Source organism: Manis pentadactyla, chromosome 9, assembly GCF_030020395.1.
Source record: "Manis pentadactyla isolate mManPen7 chromosome 9, mManPen7.hap1, whole genome shotgun sequence".
NCBI lineage: Eukaryota > Metazoa > Chordata > Mammalia > Pholidota > Manidae > Manis > Manis pentadactyla.
In genome coordinates this window covers 86,781,072-86,795,454 of record NC_080027.1, presented here as the reverse complement: position 1 = coordinate 86,795,454, position 14,383 = coordinate 86,781,072, and the positions used below count along the sequence as shown (strand labels likewise).

At 38.0% G+C, this 14,383-nt stretch overlaps 1 protein-coding gene across 8 annotated transcripts in view; it reads left to right on the top strand.

Moving 5' to 3' along the window:
• Positions 1–1,454: 1,454 nt before the first annotated feature.
• The window catches only part of AMBRA1 (autophagy and beclin 1 regulator 1), a 247,065-nt gene continuing 234,136 nt past the window's right edge, over positions 1,455–14,383 (top strand). For 3 of the 8 annotated variants that reach the window (XM_036891726.2, XM_036891725.2, XM_036891724.2), the window contains exon 1: positions 1,464–1,751. The gene's annotated coding sequence lies outside the window, so the exon portion shown is untranslated. Of the gene's footprint in view, positions 1,871–2,098; positions 2,172–9,371; positions 9,543–14,383 lie in introns of all 8 variants that reach the window. The other 5 variants (XM_036891718.2, XM_057507588.1, XM_036891716.2 and 2 more) reach the window with 5 other exon arrangements.

The following is a 14,383-nucleotide window of genomic DNA, read 5'->3' as shown; positions in this document are numbered from 1 at the left end:
CCTCTTGCTTTATCTCTAAATAAAAGCCTCTCACTTGCTCTCCTAAAAAAAAAAAAAGTAATAATAACTATTAAATACTTTAATAGGGAAACTATATAATGCAAAACAATAACACTGTTATGTATCTGCTTAAATCAAACTCTTAAAAATTATGTAGGATATTTCCCAGGACTGCATGAGAACATGAACAAACTAAAATTTTGTGTAATGGAAGCAGATTATTAAATTATTTTTAAAGACTTGCATAAATGCTGCTATAATGTTTATTCATTTTAAAAAGTCCCCTAAAATACTGGTAGAACAAAAACCCAGTGTTTTGTCCTCATATTACGGATGCTGGTCTTATTCTGCCTTAGATATATGAGTTGTCTCTTAAATATTTTCATGGACTTAAAAGATTTTTTTAAAATTGCAGTCAATTGTAAATAAAAGTAATGTTATAACCATGTGATCTTTCACTTTGATTAGATTATAAACTCTAAGGGCTGATACTATGCTGTTCCCTTTTTATACCTTTACTCTCCAAATCTACCTCCTTAGGAGGAAGTAGGTCAAACTGCATTATCATTCATACTTGGTAATCCATATTTGTAGTGATCTGCATGATTTATTGAAATCATTGTCACTTACTAGTTCACTTTTGTTTTCTCTCATTTTACCAGTCACTTTATGCCCACAATGATTTGTTATTTGATGATGATCCTTCCTTCCTGGGATAGGATTTATTGAAATGTACCTAATATGTACATATTAATCCATATTTGTACTGAGCATATTAGTTTACTAAGAGACTTCAGAAACTGACTATTGTAATGATGAAAATGTCAACACACTTTGTCAGGTTTTGAACCCAAAGAGATTTGAACTTTAGGTAAAAACACACTTGTTTCTAGGCCTTTGGGAGGAAATAAAACAGCAGCACGTGTGTCATTTTTTTCCCCCTGCCTTAATATTAGCTTATACAACTCTGAATTTTCTCAGCTTCTCTTTACTGTGCTTATGGGAGCTAAATTTGTGCTTTAATAGAGATTAGTCACTTTATTCCTCAGTCTGGATTCTTTCTCTCTGCCCGTTCTATGTACATATGGATTACCAAGTGTGAATGATTATGCAGTTTGCCCTACTTCCTCCTAAGGAGGGCGATTTGGAGAGTAAAGGTATAAAGGTATATATGTATTTTTATCTCTTATTCACCTCACTGTTCCGTGAGAAAACTAGGGGTAAATTTTGCCCAATTGGGATATATAGTGTTGGGGGTCCATTAAGTAGTCGCTGAACTACAGTTAGACAAGTGCTATGCCTCGATCTCCAACACCGAAGGAAAATTCCCGTTTTCTAAAACAACTTAGAACAACCGGCAACCGACACAGAAAATGGCAACTCAGGCAACTTTACTCCAGGGAGAACGATCGGGGTTTGTTTATGCCTTGGGCGGGAGCCGGCCCTTGAGTCGAAGCTGAGCTTTTTTTCAGCGCTCGACTATAGTTCCTTGAACGATTGCTTGGACGCTCCTCCTTTGATGTCTGGGACGTTCGTGTATTCGGTGATCTTTTGCGCCGTCTTCTTGCTTGATGTCTCCCGAACGGCGGCGGCGCCGTGTCGAAGGCTGACTTATACGCGAGGCCTTGCGCTCAGGGTGCTTTCTCCCGCTGGTCGGTAGAGCTGCCCCGTATTTCCTGCCTGCCTCTTCTTCCTCTCCGTGGTTCAATCCATCCGCTGGGCTGCAAACCGAGCCCCCGCCCGCTTTGCAGGTAGGCCTGGGAGGAGCCTGGGAGGCCGGCCCGGCATCCTTCCGCCGGCGGGTTGAGAAGACCTTGGCGCCAGCGGGTGGGCTGGCGAGTCGACCGCGGAGACTCGGCCAGAGGAGGAGGTACTCGGCTGCGTTCGGGGGCGCGGTCGGAGAGGCTGCTGGGAACTGAGGAAGAAGCGGAAGGAGGGAGAGATGCTGGGGCTGCCAGGTGTAGTTCGTTAGGGAGGGCATGTTGGGGCTAGGGTGGGTGTCGGCACTCCCAGTGTGTGGGGCAGATCGCTTTCCAGTAACGCCTAGAGCTTTGCGCGCTTTGATCTTCCTCCCTTTTCTCCTACCCCACCTCCCAAGGCTCCGGGTGTCATGACTGAATTGCACTGGGGACCCCCTCTGAGTCCGGCCTTTGAAGGGACAGTAGGTGGAGGTATGTGGAACAAGGCCCTCTGGCTCTCTGAGCGAAGTGTCCCGTTCTCGCTTTTTTTGGATCGGGAAGCTGAGGCTGAGGTCTGGGACGTGACTTCCCTTATTCCCCGACAGATCTTTAAATGCACCGTAAGCCATTTTTTGTCACTTACTAGTTCACTTTTTTTTTCTCTCATTTTACCAGTCACTTTATGCCCACAATGATTTGTCGTTTGATGGTGATCCTTCCTTCCTCGGAAGATAGATTCTGTCACTGGAGACTTAAGGGGCTAGGCGATGTTTTGGCTAGTTTCGCTTCTCAAACTGTCGTTTCAGCTAGAGTAGCAATGACAATGTGTTTTTTAACAGAAAATTGTTTTTTCTGTCAGTTTGCTTTCTGGTTGATACTTATTTCTCCTCGTTGCCCTGTTTCTCGGTGGAAATCTTTCGATTATGGTGTTAAAGGGTTAATGTCCAACAGAGGATGCAAGATTTTGAAGTTAGGTATTTGTCCTGACAGAGGTTGCTTTCTAGGAAGAATCCAAAGAAAACCCAAGAAGTCTCTCAGAATAGTTTTATATTTGATTAGTGTTTAGTTACAGCATATACAAGAGTTTAAAAGGTTGTGTATGGGAATCGCTAAAATATTGAGATAATTTAAATTGAAAATTAACCTTCTGGAAACTCTATGGTTTTCCTTTTCTCCCCAAGTTGGAAACTTTGAGGGCTAAATATTCTTACTCATTTTGTTTTCATTTGATTCAGTGACATGATCCTAATTTGTATAACTTCTTCGTTGAAAAAAGTAATCAGCTTAGAGGTCATTCTACGTTGAATAAGTATTTCTGTAGTATGTAGAATCAGGAGAATGGTTTTAAGGGAGAACAGACTAAATTCCTTGTCCTTGAATAGAAGCTATACGAGTCTATGTTCTTTTAACAATTTTAGAATTCTAATATGAGTTTTGAAAAAATTATATATATATATATGTATATATATATATATATATGTGTGTGTGTATATATAGTTTATATTTATATTTAAAGGTCACCTGTAAGTGAAGGGCCCTTGATTCTGAGTGATTTCCTGATTACAAGGACCTCAGTGTTTCCAGAAAGGAATTGAAGAGTCGCTATACTGTATGGAGAATCTAGATTGGGAAGTTAGACTGAGAATGAGTGTCCTCTGAAAACGTGTTTATGGTAGAAGGGCATTTATATCAGAGGAAAGAACTTAGAGAAGGAAGTGACGTTATCTTCTGGGAATAATTCTGCATAGAATTTAGAGTTAATGTAGTATCTCTGTGGTTCCTAATAAATGCTTAATAAAAAATAGAGTTTGCTGTTAGTGACACAAAGAAATGTTAGGAACATTTTGTTATGTTTCTGTAAGAAATGACTAGCATAGGTTTAAGTTGAACTGAGGAAGGACAAGAAATTTGGTTGTGGTGGTGTGGAGGTTATGGGAATAGAACTTGTCAACTTCTCCCATTCTTTATTATAGAAACTCAGTCAGCTTTTACCTTTCTTGGTTAAATCTTGTCTGTCAATGTCAGATCAGAATCTTCTGGCATTTCCTTTCAGAAATTTACAGGTTCAGAACATGACTGAATTATTCTATCTTCTTTTTTAGTAAGAAAGTTCTTATTAAAGATGTGAACTTTTTTGAATGTCTTCTAGAACTTGTCCTGGAAGGAGTTATATACACACATATATATATCATTTGAAACAATTGGTTATTTTTATTAACAGTAATAGTTTTATACTCTAAAATTTTCAAAGTATTTTTGAATATTTGTTTTCAACATGTGTTAGGAAGCTTATGAAACTTTATACTTTTGAACATGCTCCTTGATGCTGCTTATTAATACTGCATCCAGACATTTATGGTCTTCCAGGATCTTCATGAATATTGGCAGTGTATGTTGACAGTATAGTTCACTCTTCCAATTTATCTCACTCTTAAAGGAACTGAAGAAATAGTCCTGTTGTTAGCATACTGAGGTCTCTTTTTTTTTTAAAGATATATCTTAGCCTTGAATGAATTATTTTGGAATAGAATGCAAATCTTTTTGCCCAGTGGTTTGGTTTACCAAAAAAAGCCCTTAAGTTCCTTTAATCATAATAATTCTTTTCCTTCTCCCATTACTCCTCATAAACCCAGAGAGAACTTTGTGTTTCTTGTCATAATTTCGGTTTGTACAAAAGTGCCGTGGTACAACCTGTCCTGTGGTTTGGGGTAATAAATATTTTGTATTTCCAAACTCCTTCTCCCCACCAAGTTAATTGATCTATTTTTTTCCTTTTTGCAAAGCTAAAATTAGTTACAGATAGATAAAAATTTTGTGATCAGTTATTGTCAGAATATATTATGTGCTTAGTAGTATGTGGCAGTCTACCGAAATGATGTAAGATGAAAACAGATGAAGGAATCAGGAGACCTAGCTTTAAGTTTGCCAGCTTACTAGGTGAAAAATCTTGTACAAATTATTTATTTATTTATTTATTTTTAGCTTTGCTTTACTTTTTAATTTTTTAAATTTTGGTATCATTAATATACAATTATATGAGCAACATTGTGGTTACTAGATTCCCCTCATATCAAGTCCCCACCACATACTCCATTATAGTCACTGTCCATCAGCGTAGTAAGATGCTATAGAGTCACTACTTGTCTTCTCTGTGCTATACTGCCTTCCCGGTGCCCCCCCAACACATTATGTGTGCTCCCTTTTCCCCTTATCCCTCCTTTCCCACCCATCCTCCCCAGTCCCTTTCCCTTTGGTAACTGTTAGTCCATTCTTGGGTTCTGTGAGTCTGCTGCTGTTTTGTTCCTTCAGTTTTTTTTTGTTCTTATACTCCACAGATGAATGAAATCATTTGATACTTGTCTTTCTCCGCCTGGCTTATTTCACTGAGCATAATACCCTCTAGCTTCATCCATGTTGTTGCAAATGGTAGGATTTGTTTTCTTCTTATGGCTGAATAATATTCCATTGTGTATATGTACCACATCTTCTTTATCCATTCCTCTCATGATGGACACTTAGGTTTCTTCCATTTCTTGGCTATTGTAAATAGTGCTGTGATAAACATAGGGGTGCATGTGTCTTTTTCAAACTGGAGTGCTGCATTCTTAGGGTAAATTCCTAGGAGTGGACCTAATACATGATTTTAAGAGATTACTCTGGCTACATTGTGGAAATTTGTGGAAAAAATTTTGGAAAGAGAAGTAGGATAGGGTGTCTTTATAGTGGTACAGGCAAAAGATGCTGATGGTTTGGATTAGGCTGTGGGCAGTTGAGATGTAGTGAAGTAGAAAGATTCAGTAGGTATTTTAGAATTAGGACAAGCAAGATTGAATGATTGTTAGGATATGTAGGGAGAGGGAGGTGTCAAGTATGATTCCCAGATTTCTGGTGTGAGCATCTGGGTAGATGAAGTTGCCATTTCTGAGATGGAAACATTGGAGGAGGAACAGATTTTCATTAGAGTTAGGGAGTGGAATGAAGACCTCAATTTTAGTCATGTGAAGAGTGAGATGTCTGTGAAAATATGAGTGGAGACAACAAGTAAGCAGTCTTTGAGCTAATGCTCAAAAGTGGCATGGACTGCTCTTGCCAAGGAAGAATTAATATCGTCAAAATGGCCATCCTGCCCAAAGCAATATACAGATTTGATGCAATCCCCATCAAATTACCAACAGCATTCTTCAACAAACTGGAACAAATAGTTCAAAAATTCATATGGAACCACCAAATAGCCAAAGCAATCCTGAGAAGGAAGAATAAAGTGGGGGGATCTCGCTCCCCAACTTCAAGCTCTACTATAAAGCCACAGTAATCAAGACAATTTGGTACTGGCACAAGAACAGAGCCACAGACCAGTGGAACAGAATAGAGACCCCAGACAATAACCCAAACATATATGGTCAGTTAATATACAAACATAATAATATGGACAGCTACATCGTCAGTTAATATACGATAAAGGAGCCATGGACATACAATGGGGAAATGACAGTCTCTTCAACTTCAACAGTTGGTGCTGGCAAAACTGGACAGCTACATGTAAGAGAATGAAATTGGATCACTGTCTAACCCCATACACAAAAGTAAACTCCAAATGGATCAAAGACCTGAATGTAAGTCATGAAACCATAAAACTCTTAGAAAAAAAACAGGCAAAAATCTCTTGGACATAAACATGAGCAACTTCTTCATGAACATATCTCCCTGGGCAAGGGAAACAAAAGCAAAAATGAACAAGTGGGACTCTATCAAGCTGAAAAGCTTCTGTACAGCAAAAGACACCATCAATAGAACAAAAAGGCATCATCCTACAGTATGGGAGAATATATTCATAAATGAGGGATCCGATAAAGGGTTAACATCCAAAATGTATAAAGAGCTCACACAGCTCAACAAACAAAAAGTGAACAATCCAATTAAAAAATGGGCAGAGGAGCTGAACAGACAGTTCTCCAAAGAAGAAATTCAGATGGCCAAGAGACACATGAAAAGATGCTCCACATCACTAGTCATCAGAGAAATGCAAATTAAAAGCACAATGAGATATCACCTCACACCAGTAAGGATCGCCACCATCCAAAAGACAAACAACAACAAATGTTGTTGAGGTTGTGGAGAAAGGGCAACCCTCCTACACTGCTGGTGGGAATGTAAATTAGTTCAACCATTGTGGAAAGCAGTATGAGGTTCCTCAGAAAGCTCAAAATAGAAATACCATTTGACCCAGGATTACACTTCTAGGAATTTACCCTAAGAATGCAGCACTCCAGTTTGAAAAAGACAGATGCACCCCTATATTTATCGCTGCACTATTTACAATAGCCAAGATAAGGAAGCAACCTAAATGTCCATCAGTAGATGAATGGATAAAGAAGATGTGGTACATATACACAATGGAATCTTACTCAGCTATAAGAAAAAAACAGATCCTACCATTTGCAACAACATGGATGGATGGAGCTAGAGGGTATTATGCTCAGTGAAATAAGCCAGGCGGAGAAAGACAAGTACCAAGTGATTTCACGCACATGTGGAGTATAAGAACAAAGGAAAACTGAAGGAACAAAACAGCAGCAGAAGCACAGAACCCAAGAATGGACTAACAGTTACCAAAGGAAAAGGGACTGGGGAGGATGGGTGGGAAGGGAGGGATAAGGGCGGGAAAAAAGAAAGGGGGCATTACGATTAGCATGTATAGTGTTGGGGGGGGCACAGGGAGGGCTGTACAACACAGAGAAGACAAGTAGTGATTCTACAGCATCTTACTATGCTGATGGACAGTGACTGTAATGGGGATTGTGGGGGGGACTTGGTGAAGGGGAGAGCCTAGTTAACGTAATGTTCTGCATGTAATTGTAGATTAATGATAACAAACAAACAAACAAAAGAACCCAAAAACCCCTAGTCAGTGCACCACCACGGACTCTCTTGTCCCTTCCTGGCGTGAGCCAGGAGCTCTATTCTCTCACTTTATTTCTAAATAAAAGCCTGTACCTTGCTCTCCTAAAAAAAAAAAAAAAAGAAAAGAAAAAAGTGGCATGGAAATAAATCTGGATGCTCTTGGTATAGGTGGTATTTCCAGCCAAGGAAAATGGATGAGATTACCCAGAGGAAAGGTATTTATACACTAGGAGACAAATGCTTAGGAGCAAGCTCCAAGGAATTTAAGAGAAGAATCTCAGAAACAGAGAGGAGCATGTTTCAAGTAGGCAGTGATTACCTGTATTTTGTTGGTTTTTAAAGGTTTTTAAATTTGTTACATTTTTTAAATTAAAGTTTCATTGATATACAATCTTATGATCGTTTCACATAAACAACACTGTGGTCTCAGCATTCACCCATATTGTCAAGTCCTCATCCCCTCTATTGCGGTCACTGTCTATCAGCGTAGTAAGATGCTATAGAGTCATTGTCTACTCTGTGTTGTATTGCCTTCCCAGTGACCTACCTATATTGTGACTGTGAATTATAGTGCCCCTTAATCCCCTTCTGCTTCCTTCCCCACCCACCCTCCCTAGTCCCTTTCCCCTGGTAGCCACTAGTTCCTTCTCTGTGTGTGTGTCTCCTGCTATTTTGTTCCTTCAGTTTTGCTTTGTTTTTGTACTCCACAAATGAGTGAAGTCATTTGATGCTTGTCTTTCTTCACCTGGTTTATTTCACTGAGCTTAATAGCCTCTGGCTCCATCCAAGTTGTTGTAAATGGTAGGATTTCTTTTTTTTATGGCTGAATAATTCATTGTATATATGTACCACATTTTCTTTATCCATTCATCTATTGATGGGCACTTAGTTTGCTTCCATATATTGGATATTGTAAATAGTGCAGCGTATTTTGTTGGCTTTAGCAAGACAAAGATTGTTGATGATCATAGTAAGAACAATGTTAGAGGAATGTAGGGCCAGAAGTCACATTGAAGTGGTTTTAAGAAGTGGAAAGGGAAGAAGTGGAGATGGTTTGTTTATTTTGATTATTAGCATGTCTGTCTCCTCAAAAGAAGTTATGCTTAAGCAGTAATATAATAAAGTCTGTGAAGATAGGATCAATACCTTTTCATTTTTATGACCTTGGCTGTTTAGCATTGGTGTCAGGCTGAGAAGGTTGTATTGAAGGAGAAAAGGGTGAGGGAATGAGGATATTTGCAAAATTCTTACGGTCTTTATGTATGGCCTGGGAGTTTACGGGTTTATGTACATCTCAATTTTGCTATGGTTAGCCTTATTATTTTCACCTCCCTACTTAATGGGTCTTTATATTTTGATATTATTGGCTTTTAAAATTCATTCCTTTATTTTTTCTTCCTGTTTTCCTATGGTCATTGTTGCTATAGTTAATTAGCTGATGTGTTTGGTTATTTATTTTATGTCTTTGTTTATTCACTTATTTATAGGCTCCTATTCCAGGTAGGATGCTGTATAATTGTGACTTGACATTATTTTGGTTTCTATTTTATTTTCCATTTACATAATTCTTTGCTTAGAGTCTAATCAGATATATTGAGATGATACTAATCATTTTTGGCTACCATTCTACCAGACTTTTATATTACTTTCCTAGGAAGGGCTAAGCATTTTATGGATATTGCCCCCATTAGTTTTTCTAACTTAAAAAAAAACTTCAGGTAAAATTCATGTAATACAAGATTAACATTTTAAAGTAAATAGTTCAGTGGCATTTATTTGGTTCATTCACAGTGTTGTGCAGCTGCCACCTCCATTTAACATTTCCATCACTCCGAAGTAAAGCAGTTTCTCTTCATTCCTTGCTTCACCAGCCCCAGAAACCAGCAATCTGCATTTTGACTATGGATTGCTCTACTCTGAAAATTTCATAGAAATGGAAGCATACAACATGTAGCCTTTCATGTATGTATGTACCATAATGTCTTTATTCATTCGTCTGTTGATGAATATTTGGACTGTTTCCCCTTTTGCATATTGTGAATAGTGCTACTGTACATGTACATGTACGTGTTCTTGTTTTCAGTTGTTTTGGGTATATACCTAGGAGTGGAATTGCAGGGCCCTGTGGTAATATATTATTGTTAGGATTCTTCCTAAATAACAAGGATCAAAGCTATCTGCAGCTTCCAAAAAGGGTGTGATTTGAGAGTTGTTGGCTAGGTTTAGATTGGGATTAAGAATCTCTTTCCTGTATGTTTAATTTTTAAGGAATTGAGTTCTAATATACTAGTTTTATTATTTGCATTTTACTGATGGGATAGTTGAGGTACAGCATCCACATGGTTTAACTTTCTGTCATCTTCAGAACAAGTCGTTGATGAAACTGGGAATTTAAGACTCTTAATCATGTTGTTTGTCTAAGGTGACACATTTAAAGTCATGCTGCATTTACATGAAGCTGTTTGAAATAGACTTCCCATACTTCATAATCTCTTGAAGGGATATTGTTCAGGTGGTGTTCAGCAGATGTTCTCTTTCCATGGGTGACAAGAGGGAATGTGTTTTAATTGCAACAGAAGGCATATAGATATATTACAAATTAGAAAGAACTTCCTGACTACAAGATACTGGAATATTACCAAGGCAGGTTGTAAAATATCTTCTCCAAAGACTTAGTCACTCTCTTTCTAGGATGATTTAGGTGTGGGCTTGTAAAGAATGAGCGAGATGACAAAGATAACTTGCTGAGGTCCTTGGTAACCCCAGGACATGGTTGTTTGATAGTTAATCAAAACAGTATCTCTGTAAATTTAATGAGTATGTTTTCATTTTCCTTATGAAGAAATAATAAAGAGCAGGTGAATTGCTCAAGGTCTTCTGGTAAAATAGAAGATGAGCATTCTAAAATTGCTTGGCTCCCATGTTGAATGCTCAGGGTTGTGTTCTTTATCATAAATGAGTCTTTCATGGCTGTATGATGTATTATTATTATTCTTCCTAAACCATAGGGATCAAAGCCAACATCTATAGCTTCCATAGCGTATGTGATTTGAGAGTTGTTGGCTGGATCTACATTGGGACTGGGAATCTCTTTCCTGTAAGAATTGATTTGGTCTCCTGTTACACATCTAGAAATGGGAACACATTATCAATAGTAGACTAAGGTAATAGATTCTTAATGACCAGTTTAGGATAGGCCAGATTAAAGTTGCTTAGGTGAGGAGCATATGACATAAATGTATTTTTGGTTTCTGGTGCCTGAGATATAGAAGACTAGAACATGGGCAAATGAAGATTAGATTCTGTTGTAGAACATGGACATAAAAATATTCATTAAGTGCAGTATTAAGTGGCCAGTTTAAATGCTCTGCTCAGGAAAGCCCATGTTAAGGTCCTCAGAAAAACAATTCATTCACCTGACATTCAGGGTCTACATTAAGGTATCTCATAAGGGAATTCTTGTCTATTATAATAGTGCTTTGAGGTCCATGGGCCATTGACTGGGAAACTGAGCTGGGAGGGGATATTGGTACCTTTAATGAAGGACTTATTTAGATTTGTTTGTTTTAGTTGAACTGTGGAGTATTTACTTGTCACTTCTCTGCTACTGAAAATATTATATATGTTTATTGAACACCCTTGAATTGGCAACCACTGTTACTTCTGCAGGATAAAAGAGAGGGGAGCCAACCTTTGAGTATTTACCATGTGCTGGGAATTTTATATTGTTCCTTCATATAATATAACAAACTTATAAAGTAGAAGACAAGAAAAAGTAAAACTTTTTCACTTTTTCACCTTTTTTCATGTGTATAAAAGGTTATACAGATAGGGAATGGCAAAGAGAATTGACATTTCACTCCAAAATGCTTGAAGAGCTCCTGCTATATCAAGGATAGGCAGTCCTTTACCTTTATATGTACCTCATCATGGGTGTTTTTGATAGTTACTCTTTAAACTGCAGTTTAAATTTAGTCCTTGAACTGCATATAATTGTTTATTCATGAATGCATCCATCATTGATGAAATGAGAAAACTTGAACTTTGTAAGTTCCTTTTCACTGGACTTAGGAGAAAGCAGCAATGGAAAGGAACCCTATACAATGGGTTGAAAGACCTGGACTTTTGTCTCAAAGCTGCCCTTCTTGAGTCTTGTAACAATGGGAAGTGAGTTTATCTTTTTAAAATCTTATGTCCAAAATGATATCTAAGTCACTTTTAGCTCTCTATACCCATCATTTGACCAAAAAGGTTAAAGATAATTTATTTTCTTTGCCAAACATCAAAATACTGCAGCATTATTTTTGAAGAAGGAGCTTTATGCTGATTTGAGCTGGCAAGCTTCCATTCATAGTTATTTGAGGGTGTCCAGGGCAGTGTTTTGTAGAGAAGGACATTGCAGACCTTTTACCCAGGAATCAAGAAGGGAAAAAATGTGACTTACAGAATATTAGAGCAGAACTGAAACCAAGAATAGTTGTAGGAAGCTAATATGAGAGATTATCATTTGTTTTGGGGAGATAGCTGGATTCTTTAAACCCGTAGCACTTTGTATTTCCTTGAAGGTAACACTTGCCACATTTCAGTATATGGTAATTATAGTTAGAGTATATTGCAGTTGCAATCTCCCCACTAGACTAAAGGCTCTGAGGTTGAAGGCCTTCTTTCTTTTTTTTTTTAACACCTACAATAGAGTTTGGCACAGTATAGTACCCCCCAAATACGCTAAGTGGAAAAAAAAAGTTGAATCAAAGTCAGCAGACGTATTTAGAAAATGGCTTCTGCCTAAATATACTTGTTAAATTTATTCGATCTCTTCTTTTGGCATGCAATAGTATGGAAAAACCTGATAAAGTGGAAAAAGCACTAGTTTTGTTGCTTTGAACACCAGCTTTATCACTGACTGGCCGTTTGATCATGGGCAAGTAATTTCACATGGAGCCAGGTTTTTGTAAAATGGAAGTGCAGTAGGAGGGGCTTTAGAGGTAGAGTACATAAAACATTAGCACTTAATAGTGGTGGTAGCTATTATTAGAAATGGATATTTTAAAAATTAGCAACAATACATTTTGCACATCTGCTTGAAGGAAGAATATATTTTCAGACGTTTGTTTGCTGTGGCTTGAGTACAGGGGAGAATTATCCCCTCTTGCAATTTTCTGCTGAAAAGAAATTATTTACCATTTCTTCCTCTGTGGGTCCACAAGGTGGTTCCATGGAGGAAGCATAGAAGTGAATGGGATCCTAGAATAGCTGCTGAAGACCTTGCATTTTTGCAGATATCTTTAGAATGCTACTTCTATATTGTACTCTCTCTTTTTAGCTCTCACTGGAAGTGGCTGAGTCAGCTATTGTATATTACCATGGTAAACATTGGTCAGATTTGCCCCAGTCAGAAAATATTCTATACCTGCCATCCTGCTTGGTGCTTAAAGATTTTTTTTTTAGCTCTCTATGATATAGTGATAATAGGTGAAGAAACTAGGCTGCAGGGTAATATGTAGTATATATGATCCTATTTTGATACAGGAAAAAAAACTATTACATGTGTATTTGTTTGAGCAATGAGTTTGCATGCTTATCTCAAGAGGTTGGGATGGGAGGGGAGGGGATGTCTTTTTCATCTGATGGTCTCTGTATGTATTACAGATATTAAATAATACAGCCCACTAAGAGACAAGTAATGGTTAGCTCTGTTGAGGTTAGCTCCTTTATAGATAGGTAGATTAAAGCATCAATGTCATGAAATTTGCCTAAGGTTACAGCATGAGTAACTGTTCCCACACTAATTCATTTGGATTTACTCAATTTTCTCTATGTCTCCTGAATTATCTCTTTATAATTATAACTACGACCAGCTAGGTGTGAGATTATTTTCTGTATCTGAGTCTAAATGCTGTTTTATATAAACCATATAGTATAGTGGTTACAGCATGCACTTTAGCAACCAATTTGGTTTTTTTCTTTTTAATTAATTAATCAATGTGTTATGGTTAATGTACAATCACTTGAACAACACTGTGGTCACTAGACTCCCTCCATTATCAAGTCCCCCCCACATACCCCATTACAGTCACTGTCCATCAGCGTAGTAAGATGCTATAGAATTATTACTTGTCTTCTCTGTATATACTGCCTTTCCCGTGTCCTCCCCGCTACATTATGTGTGCTAATCGTAATGACCCTTTTTCCCCCTTATCCCTTCCTTCCCACCCATCCGCCCCATCACTCTCCCTTTGGTAACTGTTAGTCCATTCTTGGGTTCTGTGATTCTGTTGCTATTTTGTTCCTTCAGTTTTTGCTTTGTTCTTATACTCCATAGATAATGAAATCACTTGATACTTGTCTTTCTCCACCTGGCTTATTTCACTGAGCATAATACCCTCTAGCTCCATCCATGTTGTTGTAAATGGTAGGATTTGTTTTCTTCTTATGGCTGAATAATATTCCATTGTGTATATGTACCACATCTTCTTTATCCATTCATCTCCTTATGGACACTTAGGTTGCGTCCATTTCCTGGCTATGGTAAATAGTGCCGCGATAAACATAGGGGTGCATATGTCTTTTTAAAACTGGGCTGCTGCATTCTTTGAGTAAATTCCAAGGAGTGGGATTCCCAAGTCAAATGGTATTTCTATTTTTAGTTTCTTGAGGAAGCTCCATATTGTTTTCCACAAAGGTTGAACTAGCTTACATTCCCACCAGCAGTGTAGGAGTGTTCCCCTTTCTCCGCATTCTGGCAGGCATTTGTTGTTCTTAGTCTTTTTCAATGCTGGCCATCCTTACTGGTGTGAGGTGAT